Source organism: Bos indicus, chromosome 10, assembly GCF_029378745.1.
Source record: "Bos indicus isolate NIAB-ARS_2022 breed Sahiwal x Tharparkar chromosome 10, NIAB-ARS_B.indTharparkar_mat_pri_1.0, whole genome shotgun sequence".
Lineage (NCBI taxonomy): Eukaryota > Metazoa > Chordata > Mammalia > Artiodactyla > Bovidae > Bos > Bos indicus.
This window is the reverse complement of record NC_091769.1, coordinates 44494072-44507335: the sequence shown is the minus strand read 5'-3', so window position 1 is coordinate 44507335 and position 13264 is coordinate 44494072. Positions and strand designations below refer to the sequence as shown.

Here is a 13264-nt window from a genome sequence, read left to right as displayed (position 1 = left end):
GCTAATTTATGATAAAGAACAAAAGAAAGTCTAGAAAGCAGAAGGAACTAGCCTTCAGCTCAGATCTAAACTTAAGCCTGGGTTTAATAGACAACTACGGTGATACCTGCTTTTACACTCCATTCCTATAAATCATGTTACTCCTAGATTATGTTAGTAGAAATGTCAGCAGTCTTAACATGGGATATAAAATTTTTTCTTATACTATCATTGAGCGAAGAAGAAGGGAAATAGAATTAAAATATAATTAAGTAAACTCCTTTGACAGGTGAGCAGATAAATTGTGGCATACCAATATTCTAGAATATTACTCAGTAATAAAAGGAATAAAATATTGATACATACAGCATGGATGCATCTCCATGTAATTATGTTAGCAAAAGAGGCCAGGCAAAAGTAAATATAATATATATCTACATTTACATAAAACTCTGAAAAATACAAACTCTTCTAGAGTGACAGAAAGCAGATCATTAGTTGCCTGAAGATAGGGAAGGGAAAGGAGAGATTGTTACTGAGCATGAAGAAACTTTTACATGGTTTGTTCACTGTTTTGATGGCGGCTATACTTCCATGGATGTATGCAGCCAATATTATTCAACTTTAAATATGTATCATTCATCATATGTCCATTATATTGCATGTCAATTATATTTCAACAGAGCTGTTAAAAGACACTATTTTTTAATAACAGAGTATACCATTCCCACCACCCCAAAAAAGTAGGCTTCCCAGTGGCTCAGTGGTAAAGACCCTGCCTGCAGTGCAGAAGACACAAGAGACATGAGTTTGATCCCTAGGTTGGGAAGATCCCCTGGAGGAGGGCATGGCAACCCACTCCAGTATTCTTGCCTGGAGAATCCCATGCACTGAGGAGACTGGCAGGTTACAGTCCAAAAGTTCGGAAAATATTGGATGCAATTGAAGCAACTAAGCACGCACCAAAAAAAGTGAGCATATGGAAAACACTACCTTTAGTTTGCAGATATGGTTTCAGTTAATTCTGTAACGAGTTAAATTACTCTCATTTTACACACAAGGAAATGTGAGAATGTGAAAGCACAGAAGTTTTCCAAGATGGTCACAGTCAGTACCAGGCTGAGATCTCAGAATCCATGCCCTTTCATTACACCACACTGCCTTTCACTGTTTCTGTTACAGACCCAACTCTGTTTTGGGATCCTTGGTTCAGGCATTTCCCAAGCCAGGGAGTTTCTGGTCCACAGAACTGTATGCTTTAGGGTAGTACTCCAAATTTGTTTTCTTTTGCCCATCATTTTATGCTGCCACAAATACCTTTCCAATTATGGAGATTTATCCGATTCAATTGATTTACTCATTCTCAGTGGATCAGAATGGTTAATCTGGATTAGATCAAGGCAAATAATCCTGGTCCCTAGGTCAAAGGAGTGAAAATAATTCATCTGAGATTAAAAGCAAGCTGGACAAAAACGAAAACTGCCTACTTAAACCACCAGAGGTGGATGCTGTATTTCTCGGGGACAGAAGTCCCTCCTTTGATTATGAAAGGCCCAAGAATGTGGACTATTCAGAGTTTCTCTGAGGTGTCTACTTACTTTTCACCACCTCTTCCTCTAAACTTGAACTTTGAGTTGAGGCTGCCATCCCATGTCTGAGCAGGACAAGCACGAGGGTGGCTTCATCACCTCCTTACCTCCTCCTGATCATGTTTTTACCACACAAACAACGGAAGTCTCTCCAAATGCTACCAATCGCATCTGGGTCCCTTTGAACATGGACTAGGAAACTGATTAAATACAATTAATGAAAAAGTGAGTTGGTTAAAACAATTTTTTGATAAGACAGCTTAGATTTGGGGGAGAAGAGGGTGTTATTTCTTTCATGCAAGACCTTCACAATGATGATTAACTGTGGCAGATATCTTCTGCTTGCCTCTCCAAACCCATTCTCCATTCATTCTATCTGGCTCTACACCCTAAGAGACTAAACTGTGGACTCGGCAGCCAGCTTCCTTGTTCATTGTCTTCCAGTTGAGTTTGGTCAACAGTGAGCACAAGCAGATAAAAGGAGAGAGGAGAATTATTTCAGGGTATTTGTTTCCCAGCACCCCTGCTGGCAGGATCATTATAATCGGGCCACAGCCCTTTCCTGGAGGCCACAGTTCCACGCAAGAGGGTCCTCTCCTCCTAGCCCTCATCCCTCCAGGTCTAATGGGGTAAAGGAGCCCTGAGAAGGTACATCCTCCCTTGTGGTTTCCCTAAACTCTGTTCATGTCCTTATAAATATTCTCTTTATTAAGCTCTCCTAAGAAGAATTGATGCTTTTGAACTATGGTGTTAGAGAAGACTCTTGAGAGTCCCTTGGGCTGCAAGGAGATCCAACCAGTCCATTCTAAAGGAGATCAGTCCTGGGTGTTCATTGGAAGGAATGATGCTAAAGCTGAAACTCCAGTACTTTGGCCACCTCATGCAAAGAGTTGACTCATTGGAAAAGACTCTGATGCTGGGAGGGATTGGGGGCAGGAGGAGAAGGGGACGACAGAGAATGAGATGGCTGGATGGCATCACCAACTTGATGGACGTGAGTCTGAGTGAACTCTGGGAGTTGGTGATGGACAGGGAGGCCTGGTGTGCTGCAATTCATGGGGTCGCAAACAGTCGGACATGACTGAGCAACTGAACTGAACTGAAAATTAATTGACTTAAGTATGTCAATTGCTTTCAGTGCAACTGACAGTTTCTGAGGGTTAAGACTATGCTTATTCAGAAAAAGAACTTATTCCAAGTTCTCAGTTTATATGAAAACACTGACATTCATGGGGTTGAAATCAAGCCCAGACAAAAATAAGTAACAGCAAGGTGAGATGTGGAGTAGGGTGGTCAAACAGCACCAATTCGCCCTTCCTGCCTTGGCAATTCTGTAAGGCAGAAGTATAGATTTGTAAGAACAGTGAAGGTGGTGGATGTATTTCTCAGATTTTTAAAATATGAGAGATGTTTGACATCCAGTTTGCTATGTCATGCTTCTTTACACTTACTGATTATACTTCTGTGGTGCCTTGACCTTTCTGCATATGACATCCCACTGAGATTGAGACTTTAAACCACTCTTTCTGTTTCAATGGTCAAATATAAAGAAAGATACATTTGTTACAATAAAAACTGCCTAAACAGCAAATCAAGGAAAGAGAACAGATTTCAGAGGTGCCACCAGTTTTCTCTCATTGAGAGACAGTATCATATACAGATACAATCTCAAGTAGACTATGATTAGAGTTTATATATCAAAGATATGTCTATTAAGGTAAAAGATGGATTTTGATCCTATCTAAGCCCCAAACTAACCTCCCATCCCCAAGAACTGCCTCAACTATGTCATAACTAAACAGAATAACTACTTTAAGGTTGATTTTCTTCGATGATGCCAAAATATCATTTAAAATCTGTAAAGCTCTTTTAAGTGAAAAGGATAAAATGTTGAAATATTAATATGATGCTTTGTTGATTTTTGTTTGCTTTGTGTTAGTGTGTGTGTGTTTACCATAGATTAGGAGAGGAGACAGAAAAGAGGAACTCACTGGATTAACCTGAGCCAGTGAGGAAAGACCTACCCCTGTATTTATGATGGGTATTTATTAGAACTTAAAGAGTATTTGAAAAGGGATACCAAAAGAAAATCTGGGAATTCTGGCAGCTTTCATTTACTTCTACATAACACCAGATGGTTCTTACAAAGCTCTCAACTCTTATTTTTTAAATGAGTGGTAGCTTCATTCTTTCAGCTTTTCCCTAGCTTAATACAACATATCAATGAATAATACTATCTTGCATTTGTACAGAATTTTAAAATTTACAAAGAACTTTTCTATTCATTATCTCAGTTCACCTTTACAGTGTTTCACAGAAAATATTAAAACCCCCATTTTACAGAAGAGGAAACTAAGACCCCAAAATAATAGGATTCTTTCAGTAGCAACTTGAATTAGGTTAAGTAAAAAAATGGGACTATATTGGCTCACTTCAACTGGATGGATGGACTCCAATTCTCACTGGGCTCTCTTTCCTTCCCTTTACCTCTCTGTCTTTCTTTCTTTTGCTTGCCCTCTGTGCATCAAACTTTACTCTCTCAGGAGACTGAAACATGGCCTTAGTGATTCTTACTACCTTGAGGCAGGAAAGGATGGGACCTCTCCTCTCTCAACCGGAGTTGAAAAATTTCAGAGAAAGACTCTACTGACCCTTGCTGGGTTGCATGCCCACCCTTTGAGCCAACTCCTCTGGCCAGTACAAAACAGGAATAGACACAGCCAGTTAGGGAACTGTGAGCAGGGTATATGGACTGCATCTTGCCCAAGGAGCAGAATCAGAACGACTTCACAACTGGATCTTCAGACTGTAAGCCTATCACCGCCCCCTCTTCACTTCTGGCCTCTCACTACGGGGACCCTACAGAGTTCCTCTCTTCCTCACAGTTGCAGTGCAGTCTGGTTCAAGACTTGGAAAAGACCTCAGATTCTCGTCCTGTTCCTGTCACTTGTCATCTGTGTTCATGGGCAAGTTACTTAACCTCTGGGAACCACAGCTTCCTTCTTTGTAAAGCAAAGTAAACAATTTCTACATCACGGGGTCATCCAAAGGATAAAGGGTGGCAACATACTCCAGATGACCTTGAAAATGATAAGGAACTACCTTAAGGTTTATTACTTGCATTCTGTATGTAAATCTTACAGAAGCTAAAACTACACAGTAACAGTCTTCAGTCATCATTCTCCCTACCACCAGCCCTCTGTTAGCATCACGTTGGTTCTGACATTTTCACTCTTTAAGCATCATCAAATGGTGTCTTGAAAAGATTTAGTCCCGAAGAAGTTTACAAACAGATGGTTTAATGGCACTCATCGTACCTTCTCAGTACAGATTAACCAAGAGATGGAAAATTTTTGGAAGACACACAAGACCACTATTAAGAGTGGTTATCTCCAAGGAGTGGGGTATAAGTTGGTGTTTGGAAGAACTTCTCTTTTTTACTTATTCCTGTGTTTACTACTCAAATTTTTAAAAATCTTACACACATATTCCTTTCATAATAAAAAAACATTGAAAAATTACAAGGTTACTACAGAAATTGAACATAGTTCAATTAGAACAGATTCTAATATAGAATCTGACACTTAAGAAGCTTTCAATATTTCCTGCTTATTGATCAAACTACGTATTTCTGGTTACCACCTATCCAGCAAAGTCAAGTCCACTTCACTAGACTAAAAGCCAGCTCTAATTTCTATGAAAGTACATTTTCCATTCATCATATTGTGAGGAATGCTCATAACCAGCTGCTGAGGATATGGGTTTAAATTCTTACACCTTTACACACCAAAACTAAAAACTACCTTCTTAATGTCCAATTATAAAACAGTACATTCAGCTACCTCTCTACACTGTTACTGCTGTTTATTAACATCAGAGGATGCTAGGCTTCTAGGAACCATTCTATCTTACAGCAGAGGGTTGGTATGATATTTCTAAGGAATTAAAGGTTACATGGCAGCATATGCCAAAACTAAAAGACAGATTTAAATAGCATTTTTAAAAAATGATGCAACAGCTACAAAGCTTGGATGCTGTGCACCAGCTAAGTGCTATACTGGTTGCCTAGTTACATCTCTGCAAAAGGTCAAAAAAGTTGTCTCTAAATCTAGAAGGAATTAAAAACCTTAAAGTTTTACCATTTTACCCCTATGTAGACATCCCTTAAAATAAATGCCTGTTTCACTTTGATCAGCTGGCAGCACTTGGGAATATCTAAGGAGATGTTTTAATAAAAGACATTTCTATATATGAAATTTGTTACCATGCTCACATTTCATTAAAGTTGCAACATCTGGACTCTTTCTGTTTTGTCATACCCAATTGCAGACCGCTACTACAGGGTATCAAAAAACTTTCCAACTTAGTTGATCTAACTTCTATCCCATGAGAGGTGGAAAAAGTCCAGTGTTTTAAATTGTTAAACTTCAAAAAAAAATTTTATTGCAATCAGCTTTGTAAATTATAGGCCATTTATAATTAAGAAACAAAAATATGTATCTTAATAATAAACAACTAGTGTCTTAACTCTTTGAATTTCCTGACTGGCTCTGCTGGCAGACACTTTTAAGTCCAAATATCTTCTCCTAGTAATGGCACAGGACAGGACAACAATTTTGGTTTATAAATCTAAAAACATGAGTGTATTAAAATGGAGGAGATTTCCTGCAGAATTTGAATAGGGAGAAATAGTCTTTTTTTTTCCTTCCTCTTGAAGTTCAACATTTTTATTTTGAGGTAAAAATTCACAAAACATGAAATTAATCATGGACCACTTTAAAGTGTACAATTCAATGGCATTTAGTACATTTAAGATGTTGCATATCCATCATTTCTATTTAGTTCCAAAACATTCCTATTACCCCCAAAGAAACCCTGCATGCAGAGTAGTTTGGGTCATTTGGATCTCCTATTTACATTGACTCTGTAATTTCTCTTTGGAAAGGAATAAAAGAAGCTGAGTTTAATCATCAGCATAAGGATTTCATCTCCTTTCATTTCTTCTAGAGTTTGTTTGATTCACGAAACAACCCAGCTGAGATTCAAAACTGAAAAGAGGTTAGTCTTAACAAAATGAAACCAGGATTGAGAGTCCTAGAAGGAAGGAATCCCAAAAAGGGATTGATAAGAATATCAGAATTAGCTCACAATCTATTCAAGACCTATTCTCATCAGAAACCCAGATCTTACTTCTAAAACAGACAGTGCTCAATCTTTTTTTTTTTTTTTTTTTTTGGGAGAAAAAGAAAAATAAAGAATTCCTTGTACTTACCAGTTAGAAACATTTAGAAGATAGGAAACAAACACATTAAAAAAAAAAAGATTACCAGCTCCTAAAAGTCAAATTCTGTTCTGGGGAAGGTAATGAATTGCTCTTTTAAGTACACTTACAACCTCTTTGAACCAGTGGCTTAGAGAATAAAAATCTCCAAATAAATGTCAGAGAAATATAATCAATGAGGCTTTAGGGTCTTTAGTATTCCTGATTTCTCAGTCTGACTGTGCTGTGGCTGAGGACAGAGCAGGGCATTATGGAGAAGGGAGGAAAGGCTGAATAAGAGTCTTCAATAAGATGCACCCACTTACTTACATCATAGACATGCAGGGGTACACAGGTAACACTGGAAAAATGAAAGAGAGGGCTACGAAATCCAACACTTCATAAATTTTGGTTCTTCTAAGATGGCTTGGGACACACATATGTATGTGGATACAGAGTTTTCAAGAGTTAGGTTTCATCCTTATGCTCAACACAAACCCTGGAGGTTACTGTCATTATTTTGTTCAATCAAAATTTCTACTTTCACAATTCATCAGCATGACAATCACTTTCTACCAGAGCTGTTTTTAAACATCTTTGGGCTCAACTGTCCCAAATTGCCCAGAACTCTAGTAGTTTTAGCACTAAAGATCCCAACTCCCCAGTAATCCCTCAGTCTTGGACAAAATCAGGATGGTTTGTTATTCTACAGCTAGCCCTATGTTTGACCTTCAGATCTGTATTGCTGACCTGTCTAGAAGAGGATAGACAGGGGACTCGTTACAAAATTAGCTACTACAAAAATTTCCATCAAAAATTTCTGGCTATATCCTACTGCAGAGATGGTTTTAAAAAATAATCCAGTGATCCATTTCATTCACTAGGCAAGCAATGGTTTTATGCTTTGTGGGGATGACCTACCTAATGTATGGAAATTAAACCACACTTAGAAATTAGCTAGAATAAATACCACTACAGTAAAGTTCTAGAGGAGAGTGAAAAAGTTGGCTTAAAGATCAACATTCAGAAAACGAAGATCATGGCATCTGGTCCCATCACTTCATGGGAAATAAATGGGGAAACAGTGGAAACAGTGTCAGACTTTATTTTTGGGGGCTCTAAAATCACTGCAGATGGTGACTGCAGCCATGAAATTAAAGGATGCTTACTCCTTGGAAGGAAGGTTATGACAAACCTAGATAGCATATTCAAAAGCAGAAATATTACTTTGCCAACAAAGGTCCAGCTAGTCAAGGCTATGGTTTTTCCAGTGGTCACGTATGGATGTGAGAGTTGGACTGTGAAGAAAGCTGAGTGCTGAAGAATTGATGCTTTTGAACTGTGGTTTTGGAGAAGACTCTTGAGAGCCCCTTGGGCTGCAAGGAGGTCCAACCAGTCCATCCTAAAGGAGATCAGTCCTGGGATTTCTTTGGAAGGAATGATGCTAAAGCTGAAACTCCAATACTTTGGCCACCTCATGCAAAGAGTTGACTCATTGGAAAAGACTCTGATGCTGGGAGGGATTGGGGGCAGGAGGAAGAGGGGACAACAGAGGATGAGATGGCTGGATGGCATCACCGACTCGATGGACGTGAGTTTGAGTGAACTCCAGGAGTTGGTGATGGACAGGGAAGCCTGGCATGCTGCGATTCATGGGGTCGCAAAGAGTCGGACACCACTGAGTGACTGAACTGAACTGAAAATTCTAGAATATTGTTATTTTTCCTCCAATTTCCACAGATTAGAGCCTAATAAATATAGCATAATGTGACAGGCAGACATAACAGCATAAAATAAAAATCTCACATTTCTTTGGTGCTATTCAAAGACCTTGGAACTCGCACACTTTAGGCAAACTCTCCAGAGCTGGAGAAACGCCAAAAGCAGCACAGTCCTCAGAGGCCACACCCGCAACACCAGAAAGTCTGGCCAAGGGAGGAGCCACTGGACTTCAACCTGTCCACTTGATCCAACGCCAAATACTCCAAGAAAACTAAAAGCCTTGAGTGCCTGTATCCACAAAACAGGATTTGCAGAGTCAAGACAAGAACTCATTTAATCAACTCGGGAACCCTAAACCTTCTCAACCCTATACAATGAAATGTAAGATAATTCGATCTCTGTTACCTGAAGCATTTCTACCTTTCTGAACAGTTCATCCTTTTTACTCTGTAGTAGGCAGAATAATGGGCTTCCCCCAGTGGCTCAGCAGTAAAAAATCTGCCTGCAATGCAGGAGACACAGGAGATGCGGGTTCGATCCCTGGATCTGGAAGATTCCCTGGAGGAAACCATGGCAACCTATTCCAGTATTCTTGCCTGGAGAATCCCATGAACAGAGGAGCCCAGTGGGCTACAGTCCATGGGCTAACAAAGAGTCAGACACAACTGAGCATGCATGCAGGCAGAATAATAGCCCTTAAATAGGTCCATGCCCTAATTCCTGGAACCTGTGAATATACAACCTTACATGGACAGAGGGACTTTGAAGATACGATTAAATTAAGGACCATGGGATGGGGAGAGTATCTTGAATTACCTAGATATGCCAAATCTTATTACATGGGTCCTTAAAGTCAAAGAACACTTCCTGGCTCAGTTCAGAAAAAGGAATTTGGGTGAAAGACACATGGAGATGCAAGGCTGTTGGCTTTGAAAATGGAGGAAGGGGACTCTAGAATTCTCTCCAGGATTCTTTCTCTCCTTTCCGCGAGAAAGGAACACAGTTCTTTAGACCAGTGAGATCTCTATAGAACCTAGTCTGCAGAACTGTAAAATAATAAACTTGTACTATTTTAATCCACAAAATTTGTGATAACTTGTTATAGAAGCAAACAAGAAATGAATACATCTTCATCACTGCTGTTCAATTTGCATAACACTTTAGCAGTATTTTGTTTTAAGTCTCAATATTTGACCATTTCTTACCTACTGCTTAATTTGCATCTCTATACAGACATAAAAATTAGATTTGGTACTAGAACAAATATGCTCAAAATCCCTCCAACAATGCAAAACAATATTTTTTTTAAATGTCTGTTTAGTTTCTTTCTTTAGTTTGTTAGCAGAGATCAGTTATATAAGGAGTTTCTTTGCATAACTGAAACCAGTAATTATGTATGAAGCAAAAGTGCTTGTACAGAAGAGTGAAAAAGACAAATAACTTCTTTAAAGGTGTGTAAAGACACAACAGGCCTCAATGTGTCCTTAGGGCACTCTGGACACCAGACTGCTGGAAGGTGCCGCTGGCCTTTTGTGAGCCAAGGGCAGGATACCAAGGAATACAATGAAGAATTGCCCCATTCAACACACAGCAACTCCCATTGAGAAATACGCTTGAATTAATTTGAAACATTAAAGTACATTCATTAGTATGAAAGAAATCAACAGCAAATCAGATAAGAGAACATGAAGTACTTGTTTTAAAAGTCTTCATTATTAATAGTATTTGGTAGAAAGTAGGGATGGCTCAGCCCTCACCTGAAAGACATTAAACACTTCAAACAAAATCTCATTATGGGGTAGCAAAAGCTATGCATGGTCTTAAAAGCACAAAACACATGTAGAGCTTCCTTCTAATAATCTCTAGACCAGAAATTCTCAATCCTGACTATACATTATAATTACCCGGGAGCTCTTAAAAACTGCAGATATTCAGACCCCTACCCCGAGGGATTCTGATTCAACTGGTCAGTACTTTCAAACACATCCCTGAAGATTCCGATGTGCACCCAGGACTGAGAACCACTGTTCTGTACCATCCACGAGCAGTCTACTGGACACACCCATCTGGATGTGGCCACTCCACAGATTTGAATCTGTTCCTCTCTTCCTGTATCTGTAGCCCAGTTATCACCACCACTGAATCTTCCAAAAGAGAAACCTGGCAGCTTTTCTAGATGTCCTCTGTTCCTTCATCTCTATTCAGCAATTCTTACATATCCAGCCCATCATTCCCAACCCAAGATATATACTGGTCTCCCTTGCATGAGGCTTCTCTCTACTTCTTCTCCTAAGAAGATTCTGACACTAGTAAATACTAAATATTGGCTGAATGAGTAAATGGATGAATGGCCACCTTCAGTAAACTAAGGTTAAAAGTAGGTTTTATTTTTTATTTGCATTTTGCTGTAGCCAGTAATAGTTATGTAAATAAACAATCAAAAATCCAACAGCCATATTTAAGCCATTGCCATATGACCCAATGGGGAAAGAAGAGAAGTAGGTAGGGGTACAAAGAAACAATACTGGTCATGAGTCAATAACTATGAAAACTGAGTGACAGGGATATGGAGGTTCATATGCTATCCTCTCTATTTGGGTATATGCTTGAAATTTATCATAAGGAAGTTAAATTTTAAAATAGGGGGGAAAGTCCACATCAGGACGAAAGGTGGAACTATGTCTTGGTTGGAGAGGGCGAATACATTATCACCTGCCTCAGCAATATGGTGACCTTAGGGCTTCCCTTGTGGCTCAGCTGGTAAAGAATCTGCCTGCCAAGCGGAAGACCTGGGTTCAATCCCTGGGTTGGGAAGATCCCCTGGAGAAAGGAAAGGCTACCCACTCCAGTACTCTGGCCTCGAGAATTCCATGGATGTATCCATGCTGTTGCAAAGAGACGGACACAACCGAGTAACTTTCACTCTTTTCAAGTCTATAGCTAGATTCACATGACTTTCGTCAGCTTCAAAAGCCAAGTCAGTTTCTTCAAGAAGAAACCCCACCAGTATTAAACAGACCTTTTATTGTTACTGTTGTTGCTGCTGGAAAAGCCCTTATAACATCAAAACCAGTTAAGAACAGGGTTTTCCCTACCCTTCTCCAGTCTAATTTACTCTGACATCTGTCTTTCATTATCCTCAATGGGTGACACCAGTTAATCATGTTGGTGCCATAGGGATACATTTTGTTAAGGCAGTCATCTCAAAGGGTCTCCAAATTCAGGTTTGGGCAAAGGGGGGAGGAGGGCAGGGGGAGTTCTGGTGAGAAATCTGATCTTTAATAACCATTAAGGAGAGTCTTTTCTTTCCCTTTTAAATCCCCTTCAACAATCAACATTGCTAAAGACTATAAATGTTTCTTCTTGATCAACATTTCATGTTAAATGCTTTCACCTATAGGCTTACTTAAGATGTTTTTTTCCTTTTAAAGTTCTTGTTAGATTTAAGATCCTAGAAGAAAATATTTCAGAATTCTTACCTCTTCAATTCCCAAAGCCTGAGGCTCACTGACAGATCTGGCTGTTGAGAAAACATAGAGGAAAGTGTTTTATTAAAAACAGGAGAGACAACATGATACATTAAAGCTGAACAAGCAAATAAATGTTTCTGTAAATAGGGTTTGGTGGTGATGGCTAAATAGTAATGAAGGGCAGGGGGGTTCACAGGTTTACATTTCTGAGCCAAGAAACATTTTGTTAACTCCTTTTCTTTGAAGAAACAGATTTGTGAAAATATGAGTCCCTTTCTTTATGAACATCCCCAGCCTACAAGAAAACACGAAAGTCAGCCTGGAGAACCTAGGGAAAGCAGAGTTCTTGGTGAGAGGCTGTGTACAGGTGAGATGAAACAAACTTTGCTCCTGACCTAACTGGATTAGCTCCCAGCAGGACCAAAGTGCAGATATGCTCTTTTGTCAGGTATTAGGGACAGAGGTGGGGCTCCATTTGTGTGCATCTAGCCCTTTAAGAGGGTAGACTGAATAAGTTTATGGTTAAAAAACGTCTTTAGCATCCAAAGCAAAAGGCTATCTGGAAGTAGAAACACGGACTTCCCTAGTGGTCCAGTGATTAAGAATTTGTCTTCTAACACAGGGAACGCCAGTATGATCCCTGGTCCAGGAAGATCCCACATGCTGCATAGCAATTAAGCCTGTGAGCCACAACTATTGAGCCTGTGCTCTGGAGACCCGGAACCACACTACTGATCCCGCATGCCTAGAGCCTGCGCTCCGCATCAAGAGAAGCCACCATGGTGAGAAGCCCACTCAGGGCAACTAGATAAAGCCCATGCACAGCAATGAAGACCCAGCACAGCCAAAATAATAATAAATAAAGAGGTAGAAATACCTATACCCCTAGGCACTAATGACCTTTGAAGATGTTCAGCAGCGTTGGCCTAATTTTGCCAAGTGCGAGTGTGGTTCATATCAGAGAAAGTTCCCATGTAGAGGAGCTTCTTTACTTCTGAAAAGATATCGAGCAGTCAGCTCAAAGGGAACTACCTAAGCCTTAAGGAATGCTCTATCATTCCTATTTTGTTATGTCTCAGAATTAAGAGGTATTTGGCATTTAGAGTATTATGACTGAGGGTGGAAATCACTTTCACGTTGGGTCCTAAGACCAAATGAACATCAGTGTCTCTACAGATTGCCCACTGTTTGAGACTGACATGTGTGCTAAAATCTCAGCTCAAGTGCTCATGTTCCCAGATGAC

General features: G+C 39.6%; 1 protein-coding gene across 7 annotated transcripts in view; it reads right to left on the bottom strand.

Moving 5' to 3' along the window:
* Positions 1-13264, bottom strand: part of GNG2 (G protein subunit gamma 2) — a 131676-nt gene that overhangs the window by 100778 nt on the left and 17634 nt on the right. For 6 of the 7 annotated variants that reach the window (XR_011568827.1, XR_011568828.1, XR_011568826.1 and 3 more), the window contains one exon: positions 12030-12070. The exons of the other annotated variant lie outside the window; for it this stretch is intronic. The gene's annotated coding sequence lies outside the window, so the exon portion shown is untranslated. The remainder of the gene's footprint in view (positions 1-12029; positions 12071-13264) is intronic. 7 annotated transcript variants of the gene reach the window in all.